This window comes from Protomyctophum parallelum, assembly GCF_964188405.1.
Source record: "Protomyctophum parallelum genome assembly, chromosome: 3".
NCBI classification, from domain to species: domain Eukaryota; kingdom Metazoa; phylum Chordata; class Actinopteri; order Myctophiformes; family Myctophidae; genus Protomyctophum; species Protomyctophum parallelum.
The window spans coordinates 19914355-19926071 of NC_139698.1; the positions used below are offsets into that span (position 1 = coordinate 19914355).

Here is an 11717-nt window from a genome sequence, read left to right on the forward strand (position 1 = left end):
TATATATGACAACTTTTTCACTTTCAACTTTTTCACTGAAACAGTGTTTTTGTACAGTTTTCTATAGTTTTTGTACAAACTGATGTTTATTTTTTTTTTTAATTGTAAAAACTGTTGTTTCTATATTTAAATAAAATACATTACATTTGACTCTTGTGTTATATTCTTGTGAAATATTCAGTAAAGTATTCTGGTGAAATATTCAGTAAAGTATATAAAAGAGCTCAAAAAGTACATATTCAGTCAGACAACTCACCCCGAAAGTGAAGACAACTCACCCTGAAAGTGGCGGAAAGTGAAGACAACTCACCCCGGAAAGTGAAGACATCTCACCCCTGGTGAGTTGTCTGCACTTTTTGGTGAGTTGTCCGGACAACTCACTAAAAAGGGTAAAAGGGGTGAGTTGTCTTGTTACCATTGCAGGCCTATATCCGTTTCTCTGTGGCTCACGCTGCACGCATCGGATGGAAAAAAAGAGCACACGTCTTTGGTTTAACTGTCGTGTCCGAGGCAATTAACGTGATGCGTTTTTCAATTTGTCAGGAGAATATGTGCATGGGCAATCCAATCCCGTTGTTATGACAGCAGGAAAAGTGGTACATAACGACATGACGATGAACAAACTCCTTTCCCGGTGTCCATAACAGCATCTATAGTAAAAACAAAACACACCCGTGTGAACTGAGTGGTGCAACTCCCGTCTATTGGTTCTCTGTATCGTTCCAATTCCTTCTCTGTATTCCTTCTCTGTATCGTTCCAATTCCTTCTCTGTATCGTTCCAATTTCTTCTCTGTATCGTTCCAATTTCTTCTCTGTATCGTTCCAATTTCTTCTCTGTATCGTTCCAATTTCACTCATGAGCACGTAGGAGTGGTTGCACCACCGCGTTCATGCACAGCACTACACACACCAATCTCTTCTCTGTGTCGTTCCAATTTCACGCATGCGCACACCACTCGTGCTCATGACTACACACAGGTACACGGACATTAACACACAGGTACACAGGTACACGGACATTGCTGGTTGTAGAGTGGTTGCACCACTCAAAAAGCATCAGTCAGCTCAGCCAGAGGAATTGGGTCAGTCGGCGGATCTGGGCGAAAAGCAGACCTGGCCTTGCCCGTCACAACCTGCAGGCTTTTTCCAAAACGGCGGAGAAAGCCTGGTTTGGGCCAGTGGAATCCTGTCTAGAACCCAGGCTTTCCAAATCAATCAATCAAGTTTTGGCTTAGATCAAAGGAACTAAGTTCCTATTTATTGGTATCAAAAAAGGGAAACATTTTGAGGATGGATTTTTTTTTCAAACTTTTTTTCAAGGTTTTAAAGACAAAACACCATGACATTTACACAACACATTTAACAAGATTTTATCCTTAAACCTTAAGTGTTTTGCCTAAATGTAGAAGGGAGTTCCAACCACGCCTCTATAGCCTATATGGCAGGCCAGTCTGGCACGTAACCGTAATATTTCAGGGGCCACAGGTTGAAGAATCACGCTGCTCTTTAGAGAGCCAGTGGGGATCAGGCAACAATGTGTTGACCCAGCATTCATAGCGGGCGCGTTCAGCTCTCCATGTCCCCGGCGCCCCCGTCTCCCGCTCAGCGCTCTGAACTACAATAGCTAATAGAGAAAGACAGCCAGCCAGGTGTCGCCAATGATACTAATTAAAGGGTTGCCATTCCATTTAGCCGTTGCTGAGCCAACATGTACAATAGGCAATACTCTGACTCCGGCTGACCTGAATGGAACAGGAACATAATTAGCCGTCATTACAGTTAACGCCCGCATGTTTACCCTGCCATTTCACGCCAAAGTGGCTGCTGTGTAAAAACGGTCCATTGTCCTTTTAAAATGAACACACAAATGGAGCGCCGTTCAACATTAATTAACCCATTCTAGACGGGAACCCCTTTTGGTGTTCCCACGAGTGCCGCGCTGGGAACTTCACGGCCGGTTAAGACCAACTTCATGGCCCCGGTTAAGACTTTAAGCTTCCGCATGCAGTTATGGCTACCGTTTGGAGATATAGGGTTAGTATGGGGCTCTATATAGTCAGAATATTGGGTAGTCGCCTAGTGATATTTTTTGGGGTGTCGAATTATTGGCACGTCAGATGCTAACACTATATGCACCTCTCCATGAGGGCACGTCACGCACACGCGTCAGATACAAACGCGTATACCAGTCACTTAAGTTCCGTCCTATGGGAAGCGAAGGGGTGGAGGCGTGGAGCTTCCCATCGTGGCAGTGTTGACACATTGCGGTATACGGGCGTGGAGTTTAACATTGGTTCAACAGGAACGGAGCATGTGGTTGACCCGACGACCTGGTGAACAGGCGACGGTCGAAAATGGGCGGAGGAACGCCGGCCGAAAATGTGAAAATAATTCCTCTTTTGGGGGAGACGTCGTCCAGCGATAGCCACTGGAATCCCCCAGAGGAACCTTCCGGTTCCTCTGGGGGAGCCCACAGGGATGGAACTGGGAACCTTCCGGTTCCTCTGGGGGAGCCCACAGGGATGGAACTGGGAACCTTCCGGTTCCTCTGGGGGAGCCCACAGGGATGGAACTGGGAACCTTCCGGTTCCTCTGGGGGAGCCCACAGGGATCGAACTGGGAACTTTCCGGTTCCTCTGGGGGAGCCCACAGGGATCGAACTGGGAACTTTCCGGTTCCTCTGGGGGAGCCCACAGGGATGGAACTGGGAACCTTCCGGTTCCTCTGGGGGAGCCCACAGGGATCGAACTGGGAACCTTCCGGTTCCTCTGGGGGAGCCCACAGGGATCGAACTGGGAACCTTCCGGTTCCTCTGGGGGAGCCCACAGGGATCGAACTGGGAACCTTCCGGTTCCTCTGGGGGAGCCCACAGGGATCGAACTGGAAACCTTCCGGTTCCTCTGGGGGAGCCCACAGGGATCGAACTGGGAACCTTCCGGTTCCTCTGGGGGAGCCCACAGGGATCGAACTGGAAACCTTCCGGTTCCTCTGGGGGAGCCCACAGGGATCGAACTGGGAACCTTCCGGTTCCTCTGGGGGAGCCCACAGGGATCGAACTGGGAACCTTCCGGTTCCTCTGGGGGAGCCCACAGGGATCGAACTGGGAACCTTCCGGTTCCTCTGGGGGAGCCCACATGAGGGATCGAACTGGGAACCTTCCGGTTCCTCTGGGGGAGCCCACATGAGGGATCGAACTGGGAACCTTCCGGTTCCTCTGGGGGAGCCCACAGGGATCGAACTGGGAACCTTCCGGTTCCTCTGGGGGAGCCCACATGAGGGATCGAACTGGGAACCTTCCGGTTCCTCTGGGGGAGCCCACATGAGGGATCGAACTGGGAACCTTCCGGTTCCTCTGGGGGAGCCCACATGAGGGATCGAACTGGGAACCTTCCGGTTTCCCCGAGTGTCTGCTCTACCTCCTGAGCCACTGTCGCGTATATAGTTCTGTGTTAAGTACAGTATACGCACACATTTAAATTATTTATTTGAATCCACAAATTACAGTTGATTTTATACAGGGAAACAACAAATGTAACAGGGTTGACAATTCATGGTCACCTATAAGGAAGGACACACACACACACACACACACACACACACACACACGCACACGCACACGTCATGGCACAACATTATTTTAGGGCAGCAGCTGCCACCCTATGGCTTCCCGGTGGCCGTCATCCTATATTAAATCATGGCACAATCACTTATCACACGATGTTTATCTGCCATTTGCACAGGAGGAGCACATGTGACAGTGATGCTCATATCATGACACAGACTCCGAGTGGAACAGGTTCAACAATTAAGGGCAGTGCACAGTGGTGGTAAAAAAAAGGACTCAAATGTTTTACTTAAGTAAAATAATCAAAGTGTATCAATACTGCAATATGGAAATAATACAATACAATTATACACACTCATAATGCCTCGCGCAAGGTGTTGTGAGCTTGTAGTTTGGCTATTTTCATAATTCTTTGCCACTTTCTTAATATTTGACATATTTTCATAGTAATATTTGACAATTTGTCCAATGTTTGACTATTAATAACCTAACCTTATATTATTTTAGTATTGAGAAGTCCTTAACGTGTTACTTTACGTCACCTATTTACCCTATTTACCCCTACAAAACATACATCCGTTAGGCCAATGCTTCCCAAACTATTTACCCTATTTACCCCTACAAAACATACATCCGTTAGGCCAACGCTTCCCAAACTATTTACCCTATTTACCCCTACAAAACATACATCCGTTAGGCCAACGCTTCTTTACGTCACCTATTTACCCTATTTACCCCTACAAAACATACATCCGTTAGGCCAACGCTTCCCTATTTACCCCTACAAAACATACATCCGTTAGGCCAACACTTCCCTATTTACCCCTACAAAACATACATCCGTTAGGCCAACGCTTCCCTATTTACCCCTACAAAACATACATCCGTTAGGCCAACGCTTCCCTATTTACCCCTACAAAACATACATCCGTTAGGCCAACGCTTCCCTATTTACCCCTACAAAACATACATCCGTTAGGCCAACGCTTCCCAAACTGGGGGTCAGGACTATGGATGTAGATATGTTGCAAAATTATAAAAATTACGAGCAAATAATATACGACCTGAACAGTTGTGGGTTGCAATTTGCAATGTGTAATCTGTCATCCACACACACGTAATTTCAACCTACAACTGTTCAGATCGTATATTATTTGCTTGTGAATTTTGCAACATAGCTAACTCCATACAGGACCCCCAGGGAGATCCTCAAGTGATGTTGGGGGGGGGGGAATTAGCAGCTTAATATGTCCAACATTGTTTTCTCCCTCAACAGTAAAAGCAAACAAACAATACAGTATAAATGTATATCACAATATGTATGTGTGGAATCGAGTCAAACTGAATGCGACGCCTACGTGAAAAGTGAAAATCAAACGATAATTCCCAGTAGTTCGTTAGTAGTTACTTATCAAGCCGATCTTATCGGTCTATACTGTACGTGCTGGGAGCCTATACTGGAAATGACAAGCCACCTCATACCAGTCCGACCTAAACATAACCGCAAGCACGTAGCAGCGCGGTCTCAACCTTAACGCATGTTCGCCAACCTTAATCCGGTCGTTTTGGTCTACTGCCTACTGAGAAACGACAAGCCTCCTCATACCCTAACCTAAACAGAACCGCAAGCACGTAGCAGCGTGTCTCAACCTTAATCGTCGTTTTCGTTTTATCAATGCCAATGGTAGCCAGTAGGCTCCCAGACTACATGCAGTAGGGCGATAAGATCGGCTTGATAAGTATAACCTACTGGGAATTATCGGTTAACGTGATACCATTCGAAGTGGGTGAACATTTTGAGGGTCGCAGGCTGAAAAAAGGCCCCTACATTTCACCTTGGCGACCTTGGAATCACCGCTGACAGGTAAACACAGGCAGCTGAACGACATTAACATTAATTCTGGGTGCTTCTAGGTGTGTGTGTGCCAGACACACACAAACACCTGTGACATGTCAGAATGTCTGGCCAGACCAAAGCAAACATCAGCGGTTGTTCCGGGCTGACCTCCAGACATGCATCTGGTTTCCAATCCGGACCATCTTATCACAAACTAATTTAACCCCATTAAGGGAGGCCTGAGGCCGATTCTCAAAAATGTCTTATAAATCCAAAACAGTTTTCTGAAAAACGTTCATGTTTGCTACATATCAGTGGTTCTCAGACCTTTTCATGTCGAGCCTCGCCACAATTATATGTCTTTATGTGTGCCGTGGACTTCCACCTCAAAATATATTTTGTTTCAGGGACCCCCAGAAGCAAAGATTTCAGTTAAAAATGTAAAAGAAATTATATACCTATATGTATTCAAAGATTTGCACAAACGTGTCGCAATTTTTCAGAAATAGCAGATCTACAAGCTTGGGTTTAGACCGACCTAGAACACCAAAGACCCAATTAAACCACATTGCTCTAGTTCAGAACAGCTGGCTCCAAAAGTGCTTCTCGGGCATGCCGTCCCACGTCACTGGCAGGTCCCGCTAATCAAGAGCAAAAGGCATGCCGCTGACAGCCACATTAGAGTTCCGTTCCATCGCATTACTTCCCAAATGAACCACGACGCACGCTCGCAGGTCACAGATAGGTGTGATGCCGTGCCAGGACAACTCAACGGCATAATAAAAACCCAAACCGCAACGATACTGTCTCGCTTAAACGCAGGGGACGGACGGTCAGCAGCGTGCCGAATGCAAGCTCGATTTTCAAGTATAGTCCAAGTATCTGTTGCAGCTGCGAGGAGAGCCTGTTGAGCACAGCCTGTTGCTCGCTCCCTCTCTCTCTCTCTCTTCTCTCTCCCCGCCGTTTTATGAGGCAAACGTGTGCCGCGCAGGAAACGCAAAACGCCAGTCACCTTGTGTGGCACCGATGACGATGGTGGCGTGGCGAAAACCCAGAAAGCAACAAACAGATTGAAATCTGAATGAGACTCTCTAAAGCCGCGGGAAAATATATTATTAAGAGGAAAAGTCTGACCTGTTGTCGCTGCCCGACGTCCTTCGGTTTCGGAAGGGAGAGCCGCTTGAAATTTAATAGAGGGTGGGAGTTTGTGAGGGAGTGAGAAGAAGGAGAGACAGAGAGAGAGAGAGAGAGCAGAGCAACAGGGTGGGCGGGAGGGAGGTATTCGACGCGCATGAGGGTTATGGAAAGAGAGCGTAATAAGAGGGGAGGTGGGGTAGCACCGTCTGCGAGCTCGGCTGTAGCCGTCGATGATTTAAGTGTGTGTATGTTCTGACTGGCACAGAACAGACCAACCCCCCCCCCCTTCCTCCTGAAATCCAAGCGTGTCACCGTTGTTGACACACTATACGACGTATGGACTGCATCGTGTGTGTGTGCCGTTGCGCGTCAAGCAGTGTGCATATATACGCTTAAAGTCTTTATCGTGTTATTTCTGGGGGGGGGGGGGGGGGGGGCAGTGTGTGTTTGTTGCAGGGTGGTCTGTTTCCACAATGCCAGACAGACACACCCCCCCCCCCCCCCTCGCCGGCACCCCCCACCTCCCCGTCATGAATAAAATCGCGTCTGTAACGGTGTCTATTAATAGACAGCCACCTGTTAATGACATTAAGGAGGAGCCTGTGTCTGTGTGAGAGAGAGGAAGACAGTCGGGATCGAGGCTCGCGCAGAAGAGGAGAGGACAGGGGACACTCGAATGGACACAGACAGACATCATGCAGCTTGAGTATAACAGGACACACAGAGAATGTCCAGGACTATTAGTTGCGAGCCAAACCAGTGAGGTGGGGCTGTGGGGGAGTTCCCCACAATAGAACTTCAATTACAGTTCCATTAGGTACCACAGCTGCCCCCACCCCCCACCACCACCATGCACCACCAAACACACACACACACACACACATGCGCACGTGCCGCTTCCAACCCCCTCTATCAACTTCGGCCGCCTTTATCGCCGTGTCAAATTCTCACTTTTTCCCTTCAACGGTGCGTTACACATACTCTGCGTTGCTTTAACTGGAAGCTTATTTTGTACTGGCCCGCGTCGTACACGTGGGCCCAATCTCTACACGACAGAACCTGCTAGCAGTCAATTGTTCCATGGCTACATTACACACATTGGGACCAGATTGAGTGTCCCGCGAGTCTACAGTATACAGGGTCGTGTTGTAAAGCGTCTTTCAATAAAAGCTGCCTCCGAGAATCCTCAATAGCCACCCACCGCTGTACCGCAGCGAAACAGAGGAGCGCGTGGTTTTGTGGCTATAGATTTGATAATTTTATTAGACAATAAAATGCAAACAGTATACACTGGTTACAGTCAAACACAAATGGTCCAAAAGGATAGCACCGAAGAAAGGCCTTGCTGCGGTCTGGTTTCCCATATATTCATTCAAAACACAACAATGACATGAGCAATGATACATCTCAAACATAATTAAATCTGGGTACATGTGATGACAGTGACGGGTGACCTTTTTTTTAAGGAAACCAGTGATTTGCTTGTTTTGAGGGGAGGGTATAAGGAAGGGTATTCCACACATGAGTGGCAGTGCTGTGGAGGGTGGATTTACTGAGATTTGTTCTTATAAAAAGAAATCACACCTGTGTGAACTGAGTGGTGCAACTCCCCTCTCCCCCTGCCTCTCTCTCTCTCGCTGTAATTAGCAGGCAACAGTGCAACACTATCTCTCTCTCTCTCTCGTTTCTGGCACAACAGCGCCACGTTTGCCCCTACTGGTATACTGTAAACATAGTCACATAGTCCCGGACATTGCTGTTCCTTGGAGTGGTTGTACCACTCAAAAATGGCTGGCAGCAGATCATCATTCACACTCCCCTCTATAGTGTTATGTCCGTGTGAATTGCTCACCCTTTTAAGGTAATCAGTCAAGTAACTGCGCACCAAGGGCATGGATGGCAGAGCCGTGTTTACGATCTTGAATGTCAGTCGCATTTTCAGTTGCTCGACTCGTCTGTCTTCTACCCGGTAAGACGGGGGAGGGGACGGGGGGGCAGGACGGACGACCACACTTGAATTAATTCGGCCCTCTGGCCTTTTAACGCGAGAAAGCTACAGTAATCCCTTCGCTCTCTGCTGAAGCTTTCATCACCTACTTTGGCAAGGTTGACGGTATCGCAACGCGTTCCTACCCAGCTTACCACTAATAAAGCGACTAACTCAATCTAACGCTAGAGACAAACATCTCATCTCAAAGACTGTCTTATCCTCTTCCTCTCTTCTGGCTCCAGATGACCTCCTGAGAACCGTGTGGCCTGCTGTGAGATATATTATAGATCTCACAGGCCACTAAATGTGTCCAGATCATTTTCACCGTCGTCAACTCATCCATAACTTCAGGCTGCGTCTCGTCTTGCTTTTCCCCAATCACTACTCCACTACTAATCCAGAAACCCCCCCCCCCCCCCCCCCGACATCAAGAATCTCAAACCAGGATCAAAAAGTCGTTTCCAACCAGTTCTCTCTCTCTCTCTCCCTCTCTTTCTCAGTCTTTTGTAACGCAGAAGCAGGCTAGGGTTCAAAGCCTGCCTGCTCTACTGAAACTCAACTCCTCAGTCCTCAGAGTCACAGAGGGGACTCCTCTGCATTCCACTAAGACTGTAACCCTTTGATTGATTGATTGATTGAAATATTTATTAACAGTTTGCAGAATTTACAGTACATTTCAAGCACAAACTCAATACAAAGACTGTTAACTGTGAGTGGACGACCCAATTAACCCATTCTGACCGGGCACCCATTTTGGTGTTGGCATCATGTCGTGCTTTAGCTATTGAAAAATAGCAGATCTACAAGCTCATATCGCGCCACCGAGTGGCGCGATACGAGCTTGTAGGTCTGCTATTTTTGAAAAATCGAAGAACGACTGACATTTTTAGAATCTGATCTCAGGTCAGAATGGGTTCATCAGACCAGCGTGTGTCCAGTGGAAACCTCGTATGAATCTGATCTCAGGTCAGAATGGGTTAAGCATTACACTTGTTTACAACAGGGTCCACATTGTTCAATTCATCAAAACATTTAGAGACATACAAATAGACATTTCTATGTAGCTAAAGAACAGAACAGGAATTCATCATATAGGAAGCAAAAAGGGAAAAGATACATATACAGTGAGGGGAAATGGGGGGGGTGGGGGATTCAGATTTTACAGAGGCCAGTTTCGAATTGCAGCCATCCGTAGGTGCCCTTTGAGAGCGGTTTTGAAGGAGTCAAGGGATTCACATGTCTTAATGACTGTTGGTAGGGCGTTCCACATTTTGGTGGCATAGGAGCGAAAAGAATTTAGTCCCTTGTTTGTGCCGAATCTGGGTTGTACATGGTACATTTAGACAGGTACATGGGTATCTTGGTGGTGTATCGAATCTTGTGGACCAGACCCATTGCAAGATGCTGTACTCTGTCGTCGACCCTAAGCCATCCCAGCCTGTCAAAGTGGGCAGGGGTGAGGTGGGTTCGGGGGGTGAGGCCAAGTAGGAGCCTGACCAGTTTGTTTTGGGAGGTCTGGAGCCTTGTTTTAAGGGCCTTTGAGGTGCTGTGGTACCAAGAGGTGGATGCATAGTCAAAGAAACCTTGTACAAGGGCTCCTGTTAAGGTCTTCAAGGTGTTTTTGCTGACCAGTGAGGAGATCCTGTAAAGGAATCTTGTTCTTTGATTTACTTTTATTACGTTGGTGGCCATTTTATCACCGGAAAGACTGGCCTCCAGGATGGAACCTAGGTAATCCTCTGGCTTCTTACCTATACCTGCAGCATGTTGGTCCAGCCAACTATACCAGCTCATTCTGGACACCTGGGGCTGTATTTTGCGTGTCTTAAAGGTATATTCAGTGATTTCACTTAATTCAAATATCACTTATTTTTTTGTTTTGTTGTGATAATCCTCCCTACTATAGAGTGTGCTGACCATATAAGGAGTTCCTCCCTGTCCCCAGTTAACCCCTGGGGGTCAAAAAACCTTAGGTTTCGTTTTTGACTCTCTATCCTGATTGGACGAAAGGCTGGGTCCCAGGCCAAAAACGAAACCTAAGATTTTTTGAGTGAAATCACTGAATATACCTTTAAGTACCAGGTCTTATTCCCTAACTGGAGTAAACTAAAGACCTGGAGGCGTGATCAATGCTCTTTGGCCACTCAGAATAGCGAAATGGCATTGATCACACCTCCAGGTCTTTAGTTTACTCAAGTTAGGTAATAAGACCTGGTACTTAAGACACGCAAAATACAGCCCATAGGGTGCAAAAGTCAATCAAACATAATAAATTCTAAAAAAAAACATCAAGATCATTTTATAACAATCATAATCGGTGGAAAATTGTCAAAAGATTTAAATACAAAAGGTGAAAATGATCTACGAGCAATATGCGTCACATTGATGTGTTGTCCGCTTGTAGATCTGGAATTTTCTTCGCGGTGCCATTGTGAGACTAAGAAGACTGAAATAACGCTTAAGCACTTAATGGATTTGTTGATATATAAATGTCACATGCAGTATGATTGGAAAACCAGTCATATTGAAAAAGGTGCTCTCGTTTTGAAACACGAGGCACCACCGAGCGATCTTAAGCAAGTCGCCGTGCCAAACGTTGCGAAGTCACCTACTCACCTCAGTGCAATCCGATTTAAAGTTAAAGAATCGTAAATAATCACGCGTGTGTGTCCCCAGAGCCTCGGGACCTCCGAGACGTTTCCTCTATTCCATTCCTATTTAGGCGGGGGAGGGGGATGTGAGCGCGGGAGGTGAACTCGGAAAAACAACAAGCACTCCTGTTTTCAGACTTGCTGGTTTTCCAATCATACTGTAACATAAACATTGAATTAAATAGAAACATATAAGCAGGGGTCGGGTGTCAAATTAGTGGCCCATGCGTGAGCCAGATCAGCATCACTGGCGCTCTCGGCATGGGCAGGGCTCTCTGTCTCTCTCTAATCACCAATGATTGGCCTACTCTCCCTCGGGGGTGAAGGTTACAGGTGAGCTCTGCTTTGAGCTCTAAAGGCTCAAAGCATTGAGCCTTTAGAGCTCATTGCTCCAAAGGCTGTATAGGCTACTAGTTGTTCACACAGGCATAAACCTCGTATCTTTTCATATGTAATGCCGTACGTGGCTACTTCAGCATGCAAGAGTGTCACACACAAGTAGTGAAAATATCACAATTAAATTTTTTATTAGTAAT

The 11717-nt window shown here is 46.8% G+C and overlaps 1 protein-coding gene across 2 annotated transcripts in view; it reads right to left on the bottom strand.

Annotated features, from left to right (window-relative positions):
- cacng6b (calcium channel, voltage-dependent, gamma subunit 6b) overlaps nt 1–6611 on the bottom strand; it is a 41946-nt gene extending 35335 nt beyond the window's left edge. For both annotated transcript variants that reach the window (XM_083761481.1, XM_083761480.1), the window contains exon 1: nt 6538–6611. The gene's annotated coding sequence lies outside the window, so the exon portion shown is untranslated. The remainder of the gene's footprint in view (nt 1–6537) is intronic.
- Between the last annotated feature and the right edge of the window lie 5106 nt (nt 6612–11717).